Source organism: Triticum aestivum, chromosome 5B (genome assembly GCF_018294505.1).
Source record: "Triticum aestivum cultivar Chinese Spring chromosome 5B, IWGSC CS RefSeq v2.1, whole genome shotgun sequence".
NCBI lineage: Eukaryota > Viridiplantae > Streptophyta > Magnoliopsida > Poales > Poaceae > Triticum > Triticum aestivum.
This window is the reverse complement of record NC_057807.1, coordinates 295,338,395-295,355,967: the sequence shown is the minus strand read 5'-3', so window position 1 is coordinate 295,355,967 and position 17,573 is coordinate 295,338,395. Positions and strand designations below refer to the sequence as shown.

Genomic DNA, 17,573 nt, shown 5'->3' with positions numbered 1-17,573 from the left:
GCGGGAGGAACAGCCGGGGGTATCTGCTGAAACGGAAACACATGCTCATCAAAGTAAATATGCCGGGAGGTGACACATGGTGGGAGACGGGATCATAGGACCGATATCCCTTGGAGTTAGAAGGGTAGCTAATGAAGATGCAAGCGACAGATTGAGGTGCAAGCTTGTGAGAAGTAGTGTCGGCAGTGCTGGGATAGCAAAGGCACCCAAAAATACGCAAGTCGTCATAAGACGGGGGCGTACCAAAGAGAAGATGGTGAGGTGCGTAGTTCCACCGTGGTCGGCAGGATCTAAGGTTAAGAAGAAGTGATGCAGTGGCGAGTGCGTCCGGCCAAAAACGAGGCATCACGTTGGCATGAAACAGGAGCGTGCGAACGCAGTCATTCATAGTGCGAAGGACGCATTCGGCTCGACCGTTCTGCTGTGAAGTGTACAAACATGTGAGGCGGAAAACAGTGTCATGATGCGCCAAAAAAGTGTGGAAAGCGAGGTTGTCGAACTATTTTCCATTGTCCGTCTGAAGCACAAGGATGGGACGCCCAAACTGCGTGCGGACATAGGAGTAAAAAGCTATCAAGGTAGAGAGTGCATTCGACTTTCTGCACAAAGGAAAAGTCCACACATAGTGAGAATAATCATCAAGAATGACTAGATAATAGAAATATTCCGAGTTACTAGGAACCGGAGAGGTCCACACATCGCTATGAATCCACTGAAAAGGAAAAGAAGCAATGGTGATGGAATTATTAAATGGCAGGCGAACATGTTTGCTGACTTGACTGGCATGAAAAGTGTGATTCTCGATCTTATTGCAAGTGAAACTGAAACTCCTAAGAATATGATGAAGTGTGACGGGGTTGGGGTGACCCAAGCAAGCATGCCAGAGATCATCTCCAGCAGAGAGAGCGACCGGTGTGGTGGTGGTGGATGAGGGCGAATGCACCGGATAGAGCTCGTCGGGGCTATCATGTCAGTGAAGTATCATCCTGGTTCGAGCGTCCTTGACACTAAAACCAAACTCGTCAAATTCAACAGTGACAGGGTTTTCACAAGTGAAACAACGAACGGAGATAAGATTCTTAATAAGATGAGGAGACACAAGTATGTTAGACAAAGATAAAGGCGTAGGAGTAGAAGGAAAAGAAGTGTGCCCAACATGTGTGATAGGAAGTGTGGAACCGTACCCGACAATGATGCGACGGTCGGTAGAGACAGGAGTGAAGGAGGCAAAGTTACCAGGATGAGCAAACATGTGAGCCGTAGAACCAGTGTCCATGTACCAATCACCACCTCCAGAGTAGTTGTTCGGCGTAGGAGCGGCATGCAGCCCGGTGAGGAGCACCGGGTCCCAGGGCGCCGGCGGCAGGGTCGACGAGGGAGACGGAGACACCATGGGGAAGCCATAATCGCCGCTCAAGTGCGGTGGTGGGTACTCTCCATATGGCGGCGGAGCCGCGTAGTATGCATGAGGCGTGGGAGGGGCGGGAGGCCCGTACTGCGGTGCCAGGTAGGTTGGGTGGTCCGCCGAAAAAACCTGTTCGCCCGCCGACGACTCCCACTAGTACCCAGGAGACTCGTACGCGGGCGGAGGTCCGTACGCCCCGTATGTGGGAATGGGCGCATGGGGAGCCACATCGGAGGGAGCCGCCGACGGGGCGACGATGGACTGGCCGGATAGCGCCGGCGGAGGAGCCGCGCCAGAGGACGTCGGCGGCGGGACGGCAGTGGCGGCGGCGGACGGGCCGGTTGACGCCATTGCTGACGACTCGCCTTGCTGCATGGCGAGTGACGAGGCGTATGGCCCCATGGGCGACGTGCCTGGTTGCATCTTGGGTTGTATGGTGCCGTACGCATAGCCATGCATGGCATTGTATGAAGCTGTAGGCGTTGCTAGCCCCGTAGGCGACGAGGCGTATGGCCCCGCGGGCGACGCACCGTAGGGCCCTGCTGGCAACGCGCCTTGCTGCATGGCGGGTGACGAGGCGTATGACGGGCGAGGCGAAGCGAAGCGGGCGCTGGCCAGGCGAAGCGGGCGGGCTAGAGATGCGATCGGGTGACGCGGGCAGGTTGGTGTGGCGATGCGGTTCAACAGGCAATGCAAGGCAAGCGAGCTGGCGATGTGGGGCGATGCAGGCTGGCTTGCGTAGCGATGCAAGGCGCGGCTAGCAAGCGGGCGATGCGAGGCGCGTAGACAACAAGCGCGGGACTGGGCGTAGGCGGCTGGCGGCTCGGATGCGGCTGGCAGGAGTCGGGCGAGCTGGCAGCTCGAATGCCACTAGTGGGTGTAAGGCGCGGCAGCAGCACGGGTGCGGCAGCGCAGGAGGGAAGCAGGCGGGCGGCTCGAAGGGAGCGGCGGCCTGCGGATGGATGCGGCAGCGCGGGGAGGAAGGGGAGGCGCGGCGGCATGGAGGAGCTGCGGCAGCCGGCATAGGAGGTGCGCACGGGCGACGACGGCGTGGTGGCGGCGGAGGCGCATGAGGAGGCGCGCGGCGGCGGCGGCAGCGGAAGACTAGGTTTAGAACCTAAAAACTGATACCATGTAGATTATGTGAATTGCATGATGTGTTGCTCTTCGTGCATAGACACATATATATGATGTACAAAGGTTGGTCACGGACCTCAACTATACAAGGAACTATGAAGCTGGCCCAATACACAATATGCACATAACACATATACTCAATAGAGGCAAACCAAGATATTTGAGCAGGAATGTAGAGCGCTTGGCTGGGAAACTCTGCAGGACGTAGTCAAGGTCAATGCTTGAGTAATGAATGGGGGCACAAGGCTCTTCTCCAGATTTGTCACGAGTCCCGCGACCTCCCCAAATCCGGCAAGGATGGATGTGAAGTGTTCAATGTCCTCCTTGAAGGGTGCCACAAAGATCGTGGCATCTTATCATCAGCATACAGCGAGGTACGGATGCTCGCGGTTCGTCCGCCAATCCTGTGGAGCTTGTGTTATCGGGTGGCGTGGTCGAGCAGGTCTTGTAACAGGTCAATTGCCAACACGAAGAGAAGGGTGAGAGCGGGTCTCCCTGCCTGAGACCACAACCCTTGAATTAAACATTGCGACTTGGGGAGGCTTACGCACGGTCCAGGCCTGGTGGACAACGACGGTTCTTACATGTGGACATAGGAGAAAGGCCATTTCATCGCTTTTCATGCTTGTCACATGGGAGATATGAAACGAGCGAAACGCTCGAGTTTTTTGCAATAAGTCGAGCATGCCTACTTTACTATTAGATAATGTCGAACGGAGGCAAGAACTTGGGGCCTTGCTGGTGCGAAACATTTGTGCACTTTGATGTCGTGAGAGTAGGTTTTTTCTTCCATTTGTTGAGGTGTAATGGACCTCATTGAATTTTGTTTGGCTCTCATTCTTTATTAATGAAATGAGGCAAAGTTTTTCCTCCGTTTCAAAAAAAAAGTATGCTCTGTTGCAAACTATTGCATCGAAACTGATGACGAGCCCATTAGCACCAGCGCCGCCTCCGCCATGAGAAGGTTCAAAAGGTTTGCAGACGGCCCCGATGAGTTCATACGGGTTCGTGGAGCTGGGCGGCGCCCCCTGACGGTAAATAGCTCCTCAAGTCATGGGCTGGTTTTGCGCCTGATAAGATCACGACATGGATTCTGAGAGTGGATAATACACAAGCTATTTAATCCAAAGAGAAGATGCAATGCCCTAGGCTGTTGTGCCCTAGGCTGTTGTGCAAGTATGTAGCCCATGACATTGATCTTTATTCAGCCTTTACATAGATTGTCTAAAAAAACAGTCTTTGCGTACTCACTTGTAAGATTTTGAATCGCGTCGAGCGAAGAAGAGTTCTTTTTTTTACGACAATAACTCTTCCACTACTCAAATGTTTAAGTGATTACAATCTCGCAATACAATATTACGACACCCTCCGGACCCGAACCAAGCCAAACCATAGTTCAGCCCTGAGTTCTACCCAAATTTACCTTATAAAGGATGAAGGGGTTGTTAGTCACGACCAAGCCATCCACGTCGGCTATGAACAGTTAGCAAGCGGGCAGCGAGCGCGAGCGGGTAGCGAGAGAAAAAGGGTACACGTGCGCTGCGAGAGAAAATATCTCGTCTCTCTCCCGAGCGGGCAGCGAGAGAAAAAGGGTACACGTCCGCTGCGAGAGAAAATATCTCGTCTCTCTCCCTCCTCCCTTCCCGTCGCCTCCTCCTCTTCCCCGTCCCTCACGGCCTCCTCGCCCCCTCCGCCTTCAGCACCTCTTCCTCCCCTTCCTCTCCTCCTTCCCTGCCTCCGGTTCCAGGCATGGAGGGATGAACCCGGAGAGCTGTAGCCGGTGGATGCAGCGATGTACGGGGAGGCGATGGCGAAGGGGAGTTTCGGTCAAGTGGAATCTGATGGGTTGCAGGGCGAGGAGCAGGGAGTAGCCTGGCGTAGATACAGAATATCGGCCTCTCCCCACGACCCACCTCTCCCACCAGAGCACAACTAGGTTGACCTCTGCCTCCCTTTTGATTGCAATTCCTTGTGTGAGCTCCTCCCTCTAATTCATGTCCTCCTAATTAATTTTTTCAGTCATCTAGGGTTTGGATGGGTCTGGGTTCCTACAACGATGGCAGCAGAGGCGACAAAGACCAGTTTGCAACCTCGCCGAACTGTGTTACTGAACTGAAAGGTACTGTAGCAATCCTTCTGGTTTGGTAGCTAAAACCAAGATACTTAGCTTGTTAATGCCTTCATTCTTTTTGTAGTAAAAACCATGATTCCAGCATCTGTAGAGTATTAGATTTCAGTTGTTTGTTGTAGTTTGTTTTCTGGGTTTTTGTATCAAGCGAGAATGAGCAAGGCTCGCTTCTGATTGTTGTATGCCAATCCATGTTTTCTATTTGTAGATGGTTGTGTTTTTTCAGTTGGCCTACATGTAATAATTAGTAATTAATGTCTGGATTACTTTCGACCAAATATTTCGAAGGTTGCTTGTTCTTTTGTACGTATCTATGTTGGATTATCAATGCATGATCTAATTATCGTTTTCTTCATATCGATATCCTATTAATTACTACTACATCAAGGGACATCTTCATGTTGTTGGTTTTCTTACAAATCCACTCGTTGCTTGTGGACATGATGGTTTAATTTCTTTGATATTTTCTTCAGTTTAGGGACGGCAGTAGTTCTACCACCGATGGTGTTGCATGTAAGCTGGATGTTCTCATTGTTCTGTTGGCTCTGATCGGGTGAGTTCTAACCTATTTCCTTTTTTGATGCCTCCATATGCTCAACCTATCATGGTTTTAGTTGTAGTGTGAATGTTTTACAGTTTATATATATTTCTGTGTTCTCTGGCAGTGTGGATGCTATGAAGTTAAGGTTCTTAAGATGATTGATGTTTATAGAGGGTAGATACAGTTTTGTCATTCATTCATGATCATATTTCGTCTCTCTTAGTGGACAGTCTATGGTAAATCTAATAGTTGGTCTTGATAGTGATGCAGGATGTGAGGTACAACTATCAAAGTGACATTAATTTTGGTTTTGCTTCCTATCCGCAGCCTCTTCTACACCAGGTGAGAAACTGGTTAAAAGAGTAAATTTTATTACTTTCCTAAAAATATCTACCGAGAAACATGATTATTATGTTCAGTAGTGTTGCTTCGCTATTCCAAAGGCACATGGAAGTTTACATAAAAAAATCTTACAGTTGTTTTTTTTATCTTCAGAAAAGGAAAACACTCGACGATCTGGCTCTGTCTCAGGTATATGCTCCCTCGCCCGCAAGATCCGCTCGCTCCCATCTATGCATCACGGCAGCACTTCAGCTCCTCTTGTGGATTCTCACCAGATCAGGCCACCTCACTCACCTTCAGGTAAGCCTTGAGCGACGACACAGTATGTTTTCGCGAACTAATCTTCTTTAGTCAACCTATCGATCCTTGTTGCGTGTGCTTCTTAATCGACATGTGAATAATCTGTTGATGCATGGAAATACATGCTGATCCCCTATTTTCTTGCTGCCTGCAAGATAGTATATGCATGAATCCTGTTCAACTACAACAACCTGAAAGCCCTGTTATTCTCAGAAAAATTATCATCTACGGTTGTATGCATATGCCTCTTGATATTTACCATCTCTCCTTTAAGATTTCCTAACTAGCATACATATCCTAGCTAAAACATAAGAGTTCGAATTTGTACATGTGAACTGCACATTAAGTTACTATCACCATTGTTTAACGGCACTGTTGATTATGACTCAGGTTTGTAAACAGTCATCCATACCATAGGTACGTACGCTAATGCAGAAGCACTACTATTGAATTAGATGTAGTAACTGCGTCATTCTGAACATTTTAGCAAGTTCATGCATTAACCGCTTAGGGTCCATCGATGAAACAAAACCAATCATATGAATTGAAGGAGCTACTGAAATAAAATGGAAAGAACAAAGAGAAAATTGAAGGTTATCTATATGAAAATTCAGAGAATGGGATAGGAGAGGTGGTTCTTCCCAATAGGAAAAAGAGTGGAGTATAGTACTGTTATCCTGCCTTTTCTACTACAATCCCAGTTAGCATAATAATAATACAACAACAACAACAACAACAACAACAACAAAGCCTTTAGTCCCAAGCAAGTTGGGGTAGGCTAGAGGTGAAACCCATAAGATCTCGCAACCAACTCATGGCTCTGGCACATGGATAGCAAGCTTCCATGCACCCCTGTCCATAGCTAGCTCTTCGGTGATACCCCAATCCTTCAGGTCTCTCTTAACGGACTCCTCCCATGTCAAATTCGGTCTACCCCGCCCTCTCTTGACATTCTCCGCACGCTTTAGCCATCCGCTATGCACTGGAACTTCTGGAGGCCTGCGCTGGATATGCCCAAACCATCTCAGACGATGTTGGACAAGCTTCTCTTCAATTGGTGCTACCCCAACTCTATCTCGTATATCATCATTCCGGACTCGATCCTTCCTCGTGTGGCCACACATCCATCTCAACATACGCATCTCCGTCACACCTAACTGTTGAACATGTCGCCTTTTAGTCGGCCAACACTCAGTGCCATACAACATTGCAGGTCGAACCGTCGTCCTGTAGAACTTGCCTTTTAGCTTTTGTGGCACTCTCTTGTCACAGAGAATGCCAGAAGCTTGGCGCCACTTCATCCATCCGGCTTTGATCCGATGGTTCACATCTTCATCAATACCCCATCCTCCTGCAGCATTGACCCCAAATACCGAAAGGTGTCCTTCCGAGGTACCACCTGACCATCAAGGCTAACCTCCTCCTCCTCACACCTAGTAGTACTGAAACCGCACACCATGTACTCGGTTTTAGTCCTACTAAGCCTAAACCCTTTCGATTCCAAGGTTTGTCTCCATAACTCTAACTTCCTATTTACCCCCGCCCGACTATCGTCAACTAGCACCACATCATTCGCAAAGAGCATACACCATGGGATATCTCCTTGTATATCCCTTGTGACCTCATCCATCACCAATGCAAAAAGATAAGGGCTCAAAGCTGACCCCTGATGCAGTCCTATCTTAATCGGGAAGTCATCAGTGTCGACATCACTTGTTCGAACACTTGTCACAACATTATCGTACATGTCCTTGATGAGGGTAATGTACTTTGCTGGGACTTTGTGTTTCTCCAAGGCCCACCACATGACATTCCGCGGTATCTTATCATAGGCCTTCTCCAAGTCAATGAACACCATATGCAAGTCCTTCTTTTGCTCCCTATATCTCTCCATAAGCTGTCGTACCAAGAAAATGGCTTCCATGGTCGACCTCCCAGGCATGAAACCAAACTGGTTTTTGGTCACGCTTGTCATTCTTCTTAAGCGGTGCTCAATGACTCTCTCCCATAGCTTCATTGTATGGCTCATCAGCTTAATTCCACGGTAATTAGTACAACTCTGAACATCCCCCTTGTTCTTGAAGATTGGTACTAATATACTCCGTCTCCATTCTTCTGGCATCTTGTTTGCCCGAAAAATGAGATTGAAAAGCCTGGTTAGCCATACTATCGCTATGTCCCCGAGACCTTTCCACACCTCAATGGGGATACAATCCGGGCCCATCGCCTTGCCTCCCTTCATCCTTTTTAAAGCCTCCTTGACCTCAGACTCCTGGATTCGACGCACAAAACGCATGCTGGTCTCATCAAAAGAGTCGTCCAGTTCAATGGTAGAGCTTTCATTCTCCCCATTGAACAGCTTGTCGAAGTACTCCCGCCATCTATGCTTAATCTCCTCGTCCTTCACCAAGAGTTGGCCTGCTCCGTCCTTGATGCATTTGACTTGGCCAATATCCCTCGTCTTCCTCTCTCGGATCTTGGCCATCTTATAGATGTCCCTTTCGCCTTCCTTCGTGCCTAATCATTGGTAGAGGTCCTCATACGCCCGACCCCTTGCTTCACCAACAGCTCGCTTTGCGGCCTTCTTCGCCATCTTGTACTTCTCTATGTTGTGTGCACTCCTATCCAGGTATAGGCGTCTAAAGCAATCTTTCTTCTCTTTAATCGCCTTATGGACATCATCATTCCACCACCAGGTATCCTTATCTTCGCTTCTCCTTCCCCTGGACACTCCAAACTCCTCTGAGGCCACCTTACGAATGCAAGTCGCCATCTTCATCCACACATTGTCCGCATCCCCTCCTTCCTCCCAAGGGCCCTCCTTAATGACCCTCTCCTTGAACGCCTGAGCTACCTCCCCCTTGAGCTTCCACCACTTCGTTCTAGCGACTTTAGCCCGCTTATCCCGCTGGACACGAATCCGAAAGCGGAAGTCAGCAACCACCAGCTTATGCTGGGGTACAACACTCTCTCCAGGTATCACCTTACAGTCTAGGCACGCACGCCTATGTTCCCTTCTCGAGAGGATGAAATCAATCTGGCTAGAGTGTTGGCCACTACTAAAAGTCACCAGATGTGATTCTCTCTTTCTAAAGAGGGTGTTGGCTACAATCATGTTGTAGGCTAGAGCAAAGCTTAAGACATCGTCTCCTTCTTGATTCCTGATGCCATAGCCAAAGCCCCCATGCGCCCCTTCAAAACCTGTGTTAGATGTACCCACGTGGCCATTGAGGTCTCCTCCTATGAAGAGCTTCTCACCAATCGGTACACTCCTAACCATGTCTTCCAGGCCTTCCCAGAACTCCCTCTTGGTGTTCTCATTGTGGCCTACTTGCGGGGCATACGCGCTGATAACATTGAGAACCAAGTCCTCAACTACCAGCTTGACCAGGATAATCCGATCCCCATGTCTCTTGACGTCTACCACTCCATACTTGAGGCTCTTGTTGATCAAGATGCCTACGCCATTTCTGTTTGCAGCCGTCCCCGTGTACCATAGCTTGAAGCCGGTATCCTCCACCTCCTTCGCCTTCTGTCCTCTCCATTTGGTTTCTTGGACGCAAAGGTATCAACACCTCTCCTCACCGCTGCATCAACTAGCTCCCGAAGCTTTCCTGTCAGAGACCCTACGTTCCAGCTACCTAAGCGAATCCTCCTAGGCTCGGCTAGCTTCCTTACCCTTCGCACTCGTCGAGTCAAATGCGAAGACCCTTGCTCATTTTCCACTACATCCGGGCGCCGATGTAGCGCGCCACTAAGGATGCGACGACCCGATCCTCGCTCACTTGCCACTGTATCCGGATCAAGATACGGCGCGCCACCTGGGGGGTGACGGCCCGGCCCTTGCCCATTTTCCACCACACCCGGGTTCCGGTGTGGCGCGTCGCTGAGAGGGTTACGCCCCAACGAAAATCTTTTGGGTTTCATCTCCATAAGAGTGGCTGAGTTTTTACGTTGGCTCGCCAAGCCTATCACAACCCTCCTCCTTTACCCGGGCTTGGGACCGGCTATGTTGAGACAACATAGGCGGAGTTCCAGTTAGCATAATAATGTGACATGGAAAATCATATTATCGATTCAATTATGATTCAAGCAACATGAACAATTATCTGTGAAATACACTTATAAACCCTGGTTTTATTTAGTTTTAACTTCAGGATAGGCATTTACTGTATTGTAATTGCCAGACTTCCAAAATTCTACTATTACCATTGTTTAACAACACTCTTTTTGTCACGGGAAAATAATAGATGGATAAACGTCTCAAATCATACACTATGAAGCTTCCAACACTTGCTTACAGTGTCTTTCTTGTGTAATCAGTCTGTCGTGATGGACAAAGTTAAGATCCCAACAAAAAGTGCTTCTTGATACTATGATGCAGCAACTTAACCTTCCAAATTGTAGTTTACTAATCAGAAAGTGCTTCTTGATGCTATGATACAGCTTCTTGATGCTATGATGCAGAAACTTTATGCTATGGGCAAGTGATTCATGCTGCTCTTGGTTCTTCTGTACACTTGAAATAAGGAACAATATTCCAAAGTATGATAGTGTTTGGTTAAAACATATACCTTAGTCCATTACTTCAGTTTCTTCTTCTGAAGTTATGTTCTGCTTTTCTACTTCTTTGCTCTGCTTTACACAATTTACATGGCTTTCGAGTCCTTTTATTTAGGACCAGGGAAAAACCTCTAATTGTTAACTTTGGATTTTCCCACTGACTAGCGCATATCTTGCCTAAGCGCAGGCTTAAGCAATGCGTTTTGTTCTGCCCTAGCGCCTAGGTGCTTACACCCTTTCCCCCTACTGATTTAAGAGGTGTGGAGATTTTTTAAGGAGGTGTTGCTCGCTTTGTTGTTCAGATCACAGAAGAAGTATGTACAAGTATACATCACCGCTGTTACTTGCTTGCAATTACAGTGTATTTTAAAACACACACTTGGCGAACATCTGCTCGTGCTTACAATGCTCTATGAGGGAAATAATAGATCAACACTTGCTTTTTTGCTCCTTTTGAACAGTTGTCAGGACCTCACCGGCAGATCCCTCAGCTATCAGGGAAAGTAGTCATCAGCGGAGATTGAGAGTGCCTCTCCGGCAAGAGTGCTCGTGTCGTGGTGGTTTCCCACCAGCAGCATGGGGGAGACGGTGTCCTCTGCAGCTAGGTCTACTTGCTAGCGACCTCACCGTCACCAGCCCATCTGCAGGTATGCTAGCTCATCTTCTATTAGTGCAAAAAGGAGATGCTCAAATGGATTGAGTGGTACCCTCCTGAAACTATTGTAGGGATGGACATATGGATTGATTGGTAGGCCCCTGAAAGCTACACAGATCTGAACCAATAACTTTAATAAGAATGTGTATCCCAGCTCCTTTTATAATCTTGAATCCTTCTCGGTCCTACTAAACTGTAACTCATGTTTATTTTTGGAAACAATATTTTGGACATTCCTAACCTGGTCAAGGGAATGTATTGCCCACCTACAGTGAGAGACACATACGAAGTAGGTCCTACTAAACACCTAAAAGGATGAGTTACAGTAGGTGTGCATAGAGTACTAACATTTTTGCTATCTTTATGCTCCTCCATATGGATGGGAACTAAAAGGATGATGATATTATTCTACCTTTCAATATTTGGTGGTGCATATTTAAGAAAATCACAGCTAAGCATGTCACTTTCTAAAAAGACGCTTGACTGGAATGTATATGTATATAGTTAATAAAATCATAGTGACTGATTGTTCAGTTCCTCTGTTTAGATTAGAGGTGTCTGCATGCATCCAAGTGAACGGTCTTTCCAGCTCAAAAGAGAAAGTGACCGATGTTTTGGCATATTTTCCTATTAGGAATAAATGGATATGCCCATGCACGTATGCACACAGATTTCAGGTTACAGTTTAATTAGGAAACAGATGATACCTCATTGTGTTGTATTGGTCTAAGAAGAGGGGATATACTTGGTGAATATATATGTTCCACCCGACCGTTAATTTCAGAGAAAAGGACATGCACTTCAGTAGCAAAAATTTGATTGTTATGTACTATCTGTAATGCTAAGCATTTATTTGCTAATATCTCCTCATCTGAATTTGTATTTTGTGCCATTTGGCCTTTTAACCATATGGGCATATGCAGATGGTCTGAAAACCAAGATATGCCACAGATAATAACTATATGGGCTGCTCCAGATGGACTAAGAATGGAACCATATCCTAGGCCTACATGCTAATATTGTACAGCAACGAATATCTTAACTTATTTATACTTAATCAGCTGTGTAATAATAAGCGTGATATTAGCTTTCGTACCCATCTTCATGGTTGAAATACTTTTCTGCAATATGTGACACATTTGCTTCAGTTTCCATGTCTTGCTTCATGCTATCAACATTGTTAATCATTTAACTTTATCTTTCTTCCCCTTTACAGCCTACTTGAATGGATATGGTTCCTGAGAGACCATTTCTTATGCATCAGGTCCTGAAGGTGGATGATGCTTGTTTAGATATCTATGATTCCAAATTATTCAAAACGGTTCATGTTATACTGGATGCTATTTTATTGAGAGTGGCTTCGAACAATATGGCATGAACATATTTGTTTTCTCTTTGGCCAATAATGAAATGATCTGTGTGCATATAAAATGGTTACCGATACCATAATTCTTGGTTTTAATTAGCTTCTTGCGCTAACCGGTTTAAGCCATTCTACTATATGTAATACAATCCACATTGCATCATCTTTCCATTTACGTCTCTTACTTATTCACTACTAACATTACTTCTAAATGGCTTCTTGCGCCATTGGCGCAACCGGGTCATCTAGTTTGCTAAAACATGACTAGCACAATTGTCATTGCGATCAATATGAGTAATGGAAGAGTCTCGTTCCCCCATACTTTGCTTAATCTCTGCGATCATGAAAGAAAACTTTGACATGTTACCCTCATCGCTCTTCAACAGTCACAGCTTCTAGGCAGTCGGATTCAATATCAATAAGTAAGGTGCTCCACTGCAGCGTAAGGTTGATCCCTTCCCGAACAGCCAGAATTTCAGACTCCAATGCATCCTCACAAAGCTCAACATGCCTGCGGGCACAGAATATTATGTTGCCTAGATGATCATGAAGAACCATGCCAGTCCCGGCCACACCATTTAGAACCTAGCCGTCTGTATTATGCTTCACTCGCCCATGACTTAGAGGTAGCCAACCTATGCTCTCAGCCATTCTGTTAATACATATGTCCTGTAACAACGAGAAGCAATGGTTGACAACCATTTTGCCTCTAAACAAATCTGCATTGGGATTCGCCCTTATGCTGGAGAGTGTATCGAGATAACTTAACAGGAACCTGACCGAAACATCAATAGGCGGAGCTGGTTTAGCGTGTACGACCTCATTTCTGACGTACCACTCTCCAAAGCAGCATCAACACACGGGCTCGTGTCTGTTCATTTGCTTCAGTTATCAACTGTAGGAGCCAGTCATCACGGAGCGAAGAAGAGTTAAATAGTAGATTATCAGGACATGTCTTGTCGAATCAATTGTGCTTAGCTTTCTACGCTGCTTGACTTTACGGGAAATTTGAATAATGTAACGATTCTTTGATGCAGTATCATGTCAGATTATAGGAATAGACAATTTGTTAACACCAAACTCTTTCTTATGGTGCCTTGCGTCAATTATAATTCTTTAGGCTAGTATGCATGCCGGATCCATGGCGCAATGGTAGCGTGTCTGACTCTCAGATCAGAAGGTTCCGTGTTCGATTCACGTCGGGTTCAATACCCCGAATCAATCTGGTTCATTTTTCATTCTTTTCCGACTTCCATATTTTTGAGATACGGACTTTTGCTAGTTCTAGGCATCAGATACGGACTTTTGCTAGTTCTAGGCATAAACCCCATTTCCCCGGCTCATGAATTTTTTTGAACAAGACACGGAAAGCACGGCCCAAACCCCAATCCTCTTCCGGTCTATTTTTTCAGTTTATAGCTAATTCTAGGCCTTGCATTTTTCCTCGGGCCATGAAAAGCCTAACATAATAATCGTCTCAAAACTCAAAAAAGAAATAGTCATATTTTTGAGATACGGACTTTTGCTAGTTCTAGGCATCAGATACGGACTTTTGCTAGTTCTAGTTCACGTCGGGTTCAATACCCCGAATCAATCTGGTTCATTTTTCATTCTTTTCCGACTTCCATATTTTTGAGATACGGACTTTTGCTAGTTCTAGGCATCAGATACGGACTTTTGCTAGTTCTAGGCATAAACCCCACTTCCCCGGCTCATGAATTTTTTTGAACAAGACACGGAAAGCACGGCCCAAACCCCAATCCTCTTCCGGTCTATTTTTTCAGTTTATAGCTAATTCTAGGCCTTGCATTTTTCCTCGGGCCATGAAAAGCCTAACATAATAATCGTCTCAAAACTCAAAAAAGAAATAGTCATATTTTTGAGATACGGACTTTTGCTAGTTCTAGGCATCAGATACGGACTTTTGCTAGTTCTAGGCATAAACCCCATTTCCCCGGCTCATGAATTTTTTTGAACAAGACACGGAAAGCACGGCCCAAACCCCAATCCTCTTCCGGTCTATTTTTTCAGTTTATAGCTAATTCTAGGCCTTGCATTTTTCCTCGGGCCATGAAAAGCCTAACATAATAATCGTCTCAAAACTCAAAAAAGAAATAGTCATTTCACAAGAAAATCACGGAGCTTTTGCAGTCGGATGTAGGTAAAAGCTCCGTGAATTCTTTGTCCATAATCATGGTATGCAAATATTTTTTGTGAAATGACTCTGTTTCATTTACCCATTTCCTAACCAAACATCTACCTCTGTTTCATTTACCTATATCCGGCGCAAACAAAATAATTAAAGATAAATATCATCCTTTGTCCATAATCATGGTATGCAAATATTCCAATGCAACAGTAATTGAAATATAATATTACAATTCAAACATGAAGTTTTCCAATAAAATAGTTTGAATTTGCATTTAACTTATTCGGATATATTTTTTAGTTTACCTCTCGAAGCCCCACAAATGCTCATGCGAATATGTCGATGCATTTGGATAAAATTCTCGAACGTCACTAGATTTTGCTCTGGAAGTTGGATGGGATCACACATGGGCTCTAATTCCAAAATGTGGTGAACTCCATCACGCTCATCCTTCATAATCATGTTGTGCATGATCACACAGGTTGTCATCACCTCCCACAACATCTTTACATCCCACGTTTTTGTGGGTCCTCGAACAGTGGGCTCGGAGCACTCCAACTACCCTCTTAACACCCTTTCTAGCTCTTTGTCTTTGGGAAAGTAAGATCTTTTCTCATCCTTGGACCAGAGATGGTCATGAGGAAGGTCGCCCATGAAGAATATATATCATCACAAAGCTAATAACTATGTTGTACTCATGACCATTCATTGTATAGTTGCACGGAGAAGCTTCACCCGCACACACCTTACAAACAATGGAGACTGCTGCAACACGCTAATGTCATTGTGAGACTCGAGCATCCCAGTAAAAAAGTGCCAAATCTAGAGGTTTTGTTATGAAACCGCTTCAAGAATGATGGTGGGCTTCTTACAATGGCCCTGATATTGCCTTTGTCGAGCATATGTGCAATTCTTTCATTGCCAACACATGCAATTCATGCATCCGACCATACCTGACCACCCTCTTACTTTTGACAGTTTCATGAGTCATTTGGTGTCTTTGATAGTTAGTTCTCTCAAAATACTCCTATTCAAACACCTCACGTGGGTACACTAGCTATCGTGTGTGTGCTTACGTGGGTAAAACTAGCTTCGCTTGTTCGACTAGATAGCTCTTTTCGCTCATTTGCTTGACCCGCTGGTCGGCTTGCTCGTTGGCTCTTTTCGGGTCAGTTGATTTTGGTTCCTCTGTTATTATGATGGTTTTTTTAGTTTACGAACTTGACATAATATATTCTCAAAACATAAAAACTTTTGCGGATTTAAAAATTGTTCGCAGATCTGAAACAAGTTTATGAGTTCGAGAAAATTGTGAATTCAAAAAAAGTTTGTGCATTTGAAAAAAGTTCACAGATTTAAAAAAAATGAAGTTGAAAAAAATGCTATGATCTTTGTTAAGGTCACGAATTGCAAAAATGTGCATTTGAAAGAAAAAAAATCATAATTTTAAAAAGATTGCAACTTTATAAAGAAATTCACGAATTTGAAAAGGGTCATAATTTTGAAAAAAAATCATTAATTTCATATTCATGAACTTTAGTATACGTAAACTTTTAAGAAGTTCATAAATTAAAATATTTAAAAAGAAAGAAAGGGAACTGAAAGAAACACACATAAAAAGGCATAGAACATTCTAGAATGTTCACATGACCGGCTGCAACGTTCAACAGAAATTCCTACATGGGGTGGCCCCGTACATAACTGCTCGCTACAGGGTGCGTGCTTTTTTAACCAAACATACTATATTTGAAGCTATAAAAACATCTCCAACAGCAATGTAGAATAGAGCAGTTGTCGAAAAAACTGCTTTGTAGGGCATTCAGACCAAAAAATGGTCCGCCAACAACTGCCCTGTCTTTATATAAATTTTTATATTTTTATATGGTTCTTATTTGAGGTAGCCCTAAGAAACACCCCTTTGTATTGCAAATATACAACACACGCGCAGCTACCGAAAACAAAAACGCAGTCCGGCGCAGCTGCCCCCCTCCCGCGCCACTGCCGGTACCAAATTCACCCTCTTCTAGCCACAACCACCGCAACCACACCGTTCGCCATCGGATCCACCGCCCCCTTTGTCCCTTCGGATGTCGCACCACCGCAACGGCAGAAACGGTCGCGGCAACACCCCACTCGGCCACGACCACCACCATCATCGCGCCAACCGATTCCGGTCACCAGCCTACCGCCGCACCACCGCAACGATAGAATCGGTCGTGGCAGCACCCCACTCGGCCACGACCCCCATCATCATCGCACCGACCGATTCCGGTCACCAGCCCTACCGTCGCACCTACCCGCCACCGAATCCACCGCCCTTTGTCGGCGAATCATCCGCCACACCATCGCATGGCGCAAATACCGCCGCAGAGCCGACAATGCGGTCGCGCTGCCAGCCAAGGACCAAGACTTGCTTCAGTAGACTTCAGCCACGACAGTCCAACCGCTACGCCACTTACATAACATGCGACGGGGAAGCATTGGCTCGGGTCGGGATGTTCGAAACGACGAAGCTAGTGCGTGTTCAATATCGGACGTTGGATGCTCGGTCGGCCGAAGCGTGAGATGAACTTTCCCGAAGTCGAATCTCGGGAGGTGTCAAAGTTCATTGGTCCCGAAGTGCACATTGTGTCCCGCAAGGGGAAGAAGGAAACTTGTATTGTCCTTGAGCAGCCCAACACCCCATGAGAGAGATGAGGCAGCTATGACAATGTTCGCCGTGGAAAATCCGCATCTCGTGCAGGTGGAGTACGAGTTCTTTGCGTAACGCAATAAGGCGGTGAAGGAGGAGGACGAGGCTGGCCTTTGAAGGGTGATCAAGGTTGTGTCCGATGACGAGGTTCAACCTAACGAGGTTCAGACTAACGAGGTCCAACATAACGACGAGGACGATGAGATTGACCGAGACAACCTTAGTCATGACGAGTTGTTGTCTCTAATACTTGTAATCAAAGTTTAAATTTGCATGTTTGTAGTCAAACTATGTTTAG

General features: G+C 45.9%; 1 long non-coding RNA gene and 1 other non-coding gene across 7 annotated transcripts; both read left to right on the top strand.

Annotated features, from left to right (window-relative positions):
* The first annotated feature begins 3,965 nt into the window (after nt 1–3,965).
* On the top strand, nt 3,966–12,497 carry LOC123111480 (uncharacterized). 6 transcript variants are annotated; one of them, XR_006454477.1, is made up of 8 exons: nt 3,966–4,478; nt 4,562–4,661; nt 5,144–5,223; nt 5,474–5,553; nt 5,707–5,853; nt 10,604–10,730; nt 10,878–11,063; nt 12,288–12,497. It is a non-coding gene; the product is annotated as an uncharacterized lncRNA (long non-coding RNA). The 6 variants fall into 6 exon arrangements; XR_006454481.1 differs by adding an exon at nt 5,336–5,385 and having other exon boundaries at nt 5,482–5,553; nt 10,604–11,063; XR_006454480.1 differs by adding an exon at nt 5,336–5,385 and having other exon boundaries at nt 10,604–11,063.
* Nucleotides 12,498–13,569: 1,072 nt separating this feature from the next.
* Nucleotides 13,570–13,642, top strand: TRNAE-CUC (transfer RNA glutamic acid (anticodon CUC)). The gene has a single exon. It is a non-coding gene; the product is annotated as a tRNA-Glu (tRNA).
* The last annotated feature ends 3,931 nt before the right edge of the window (nt 13,643–17,573 follow it).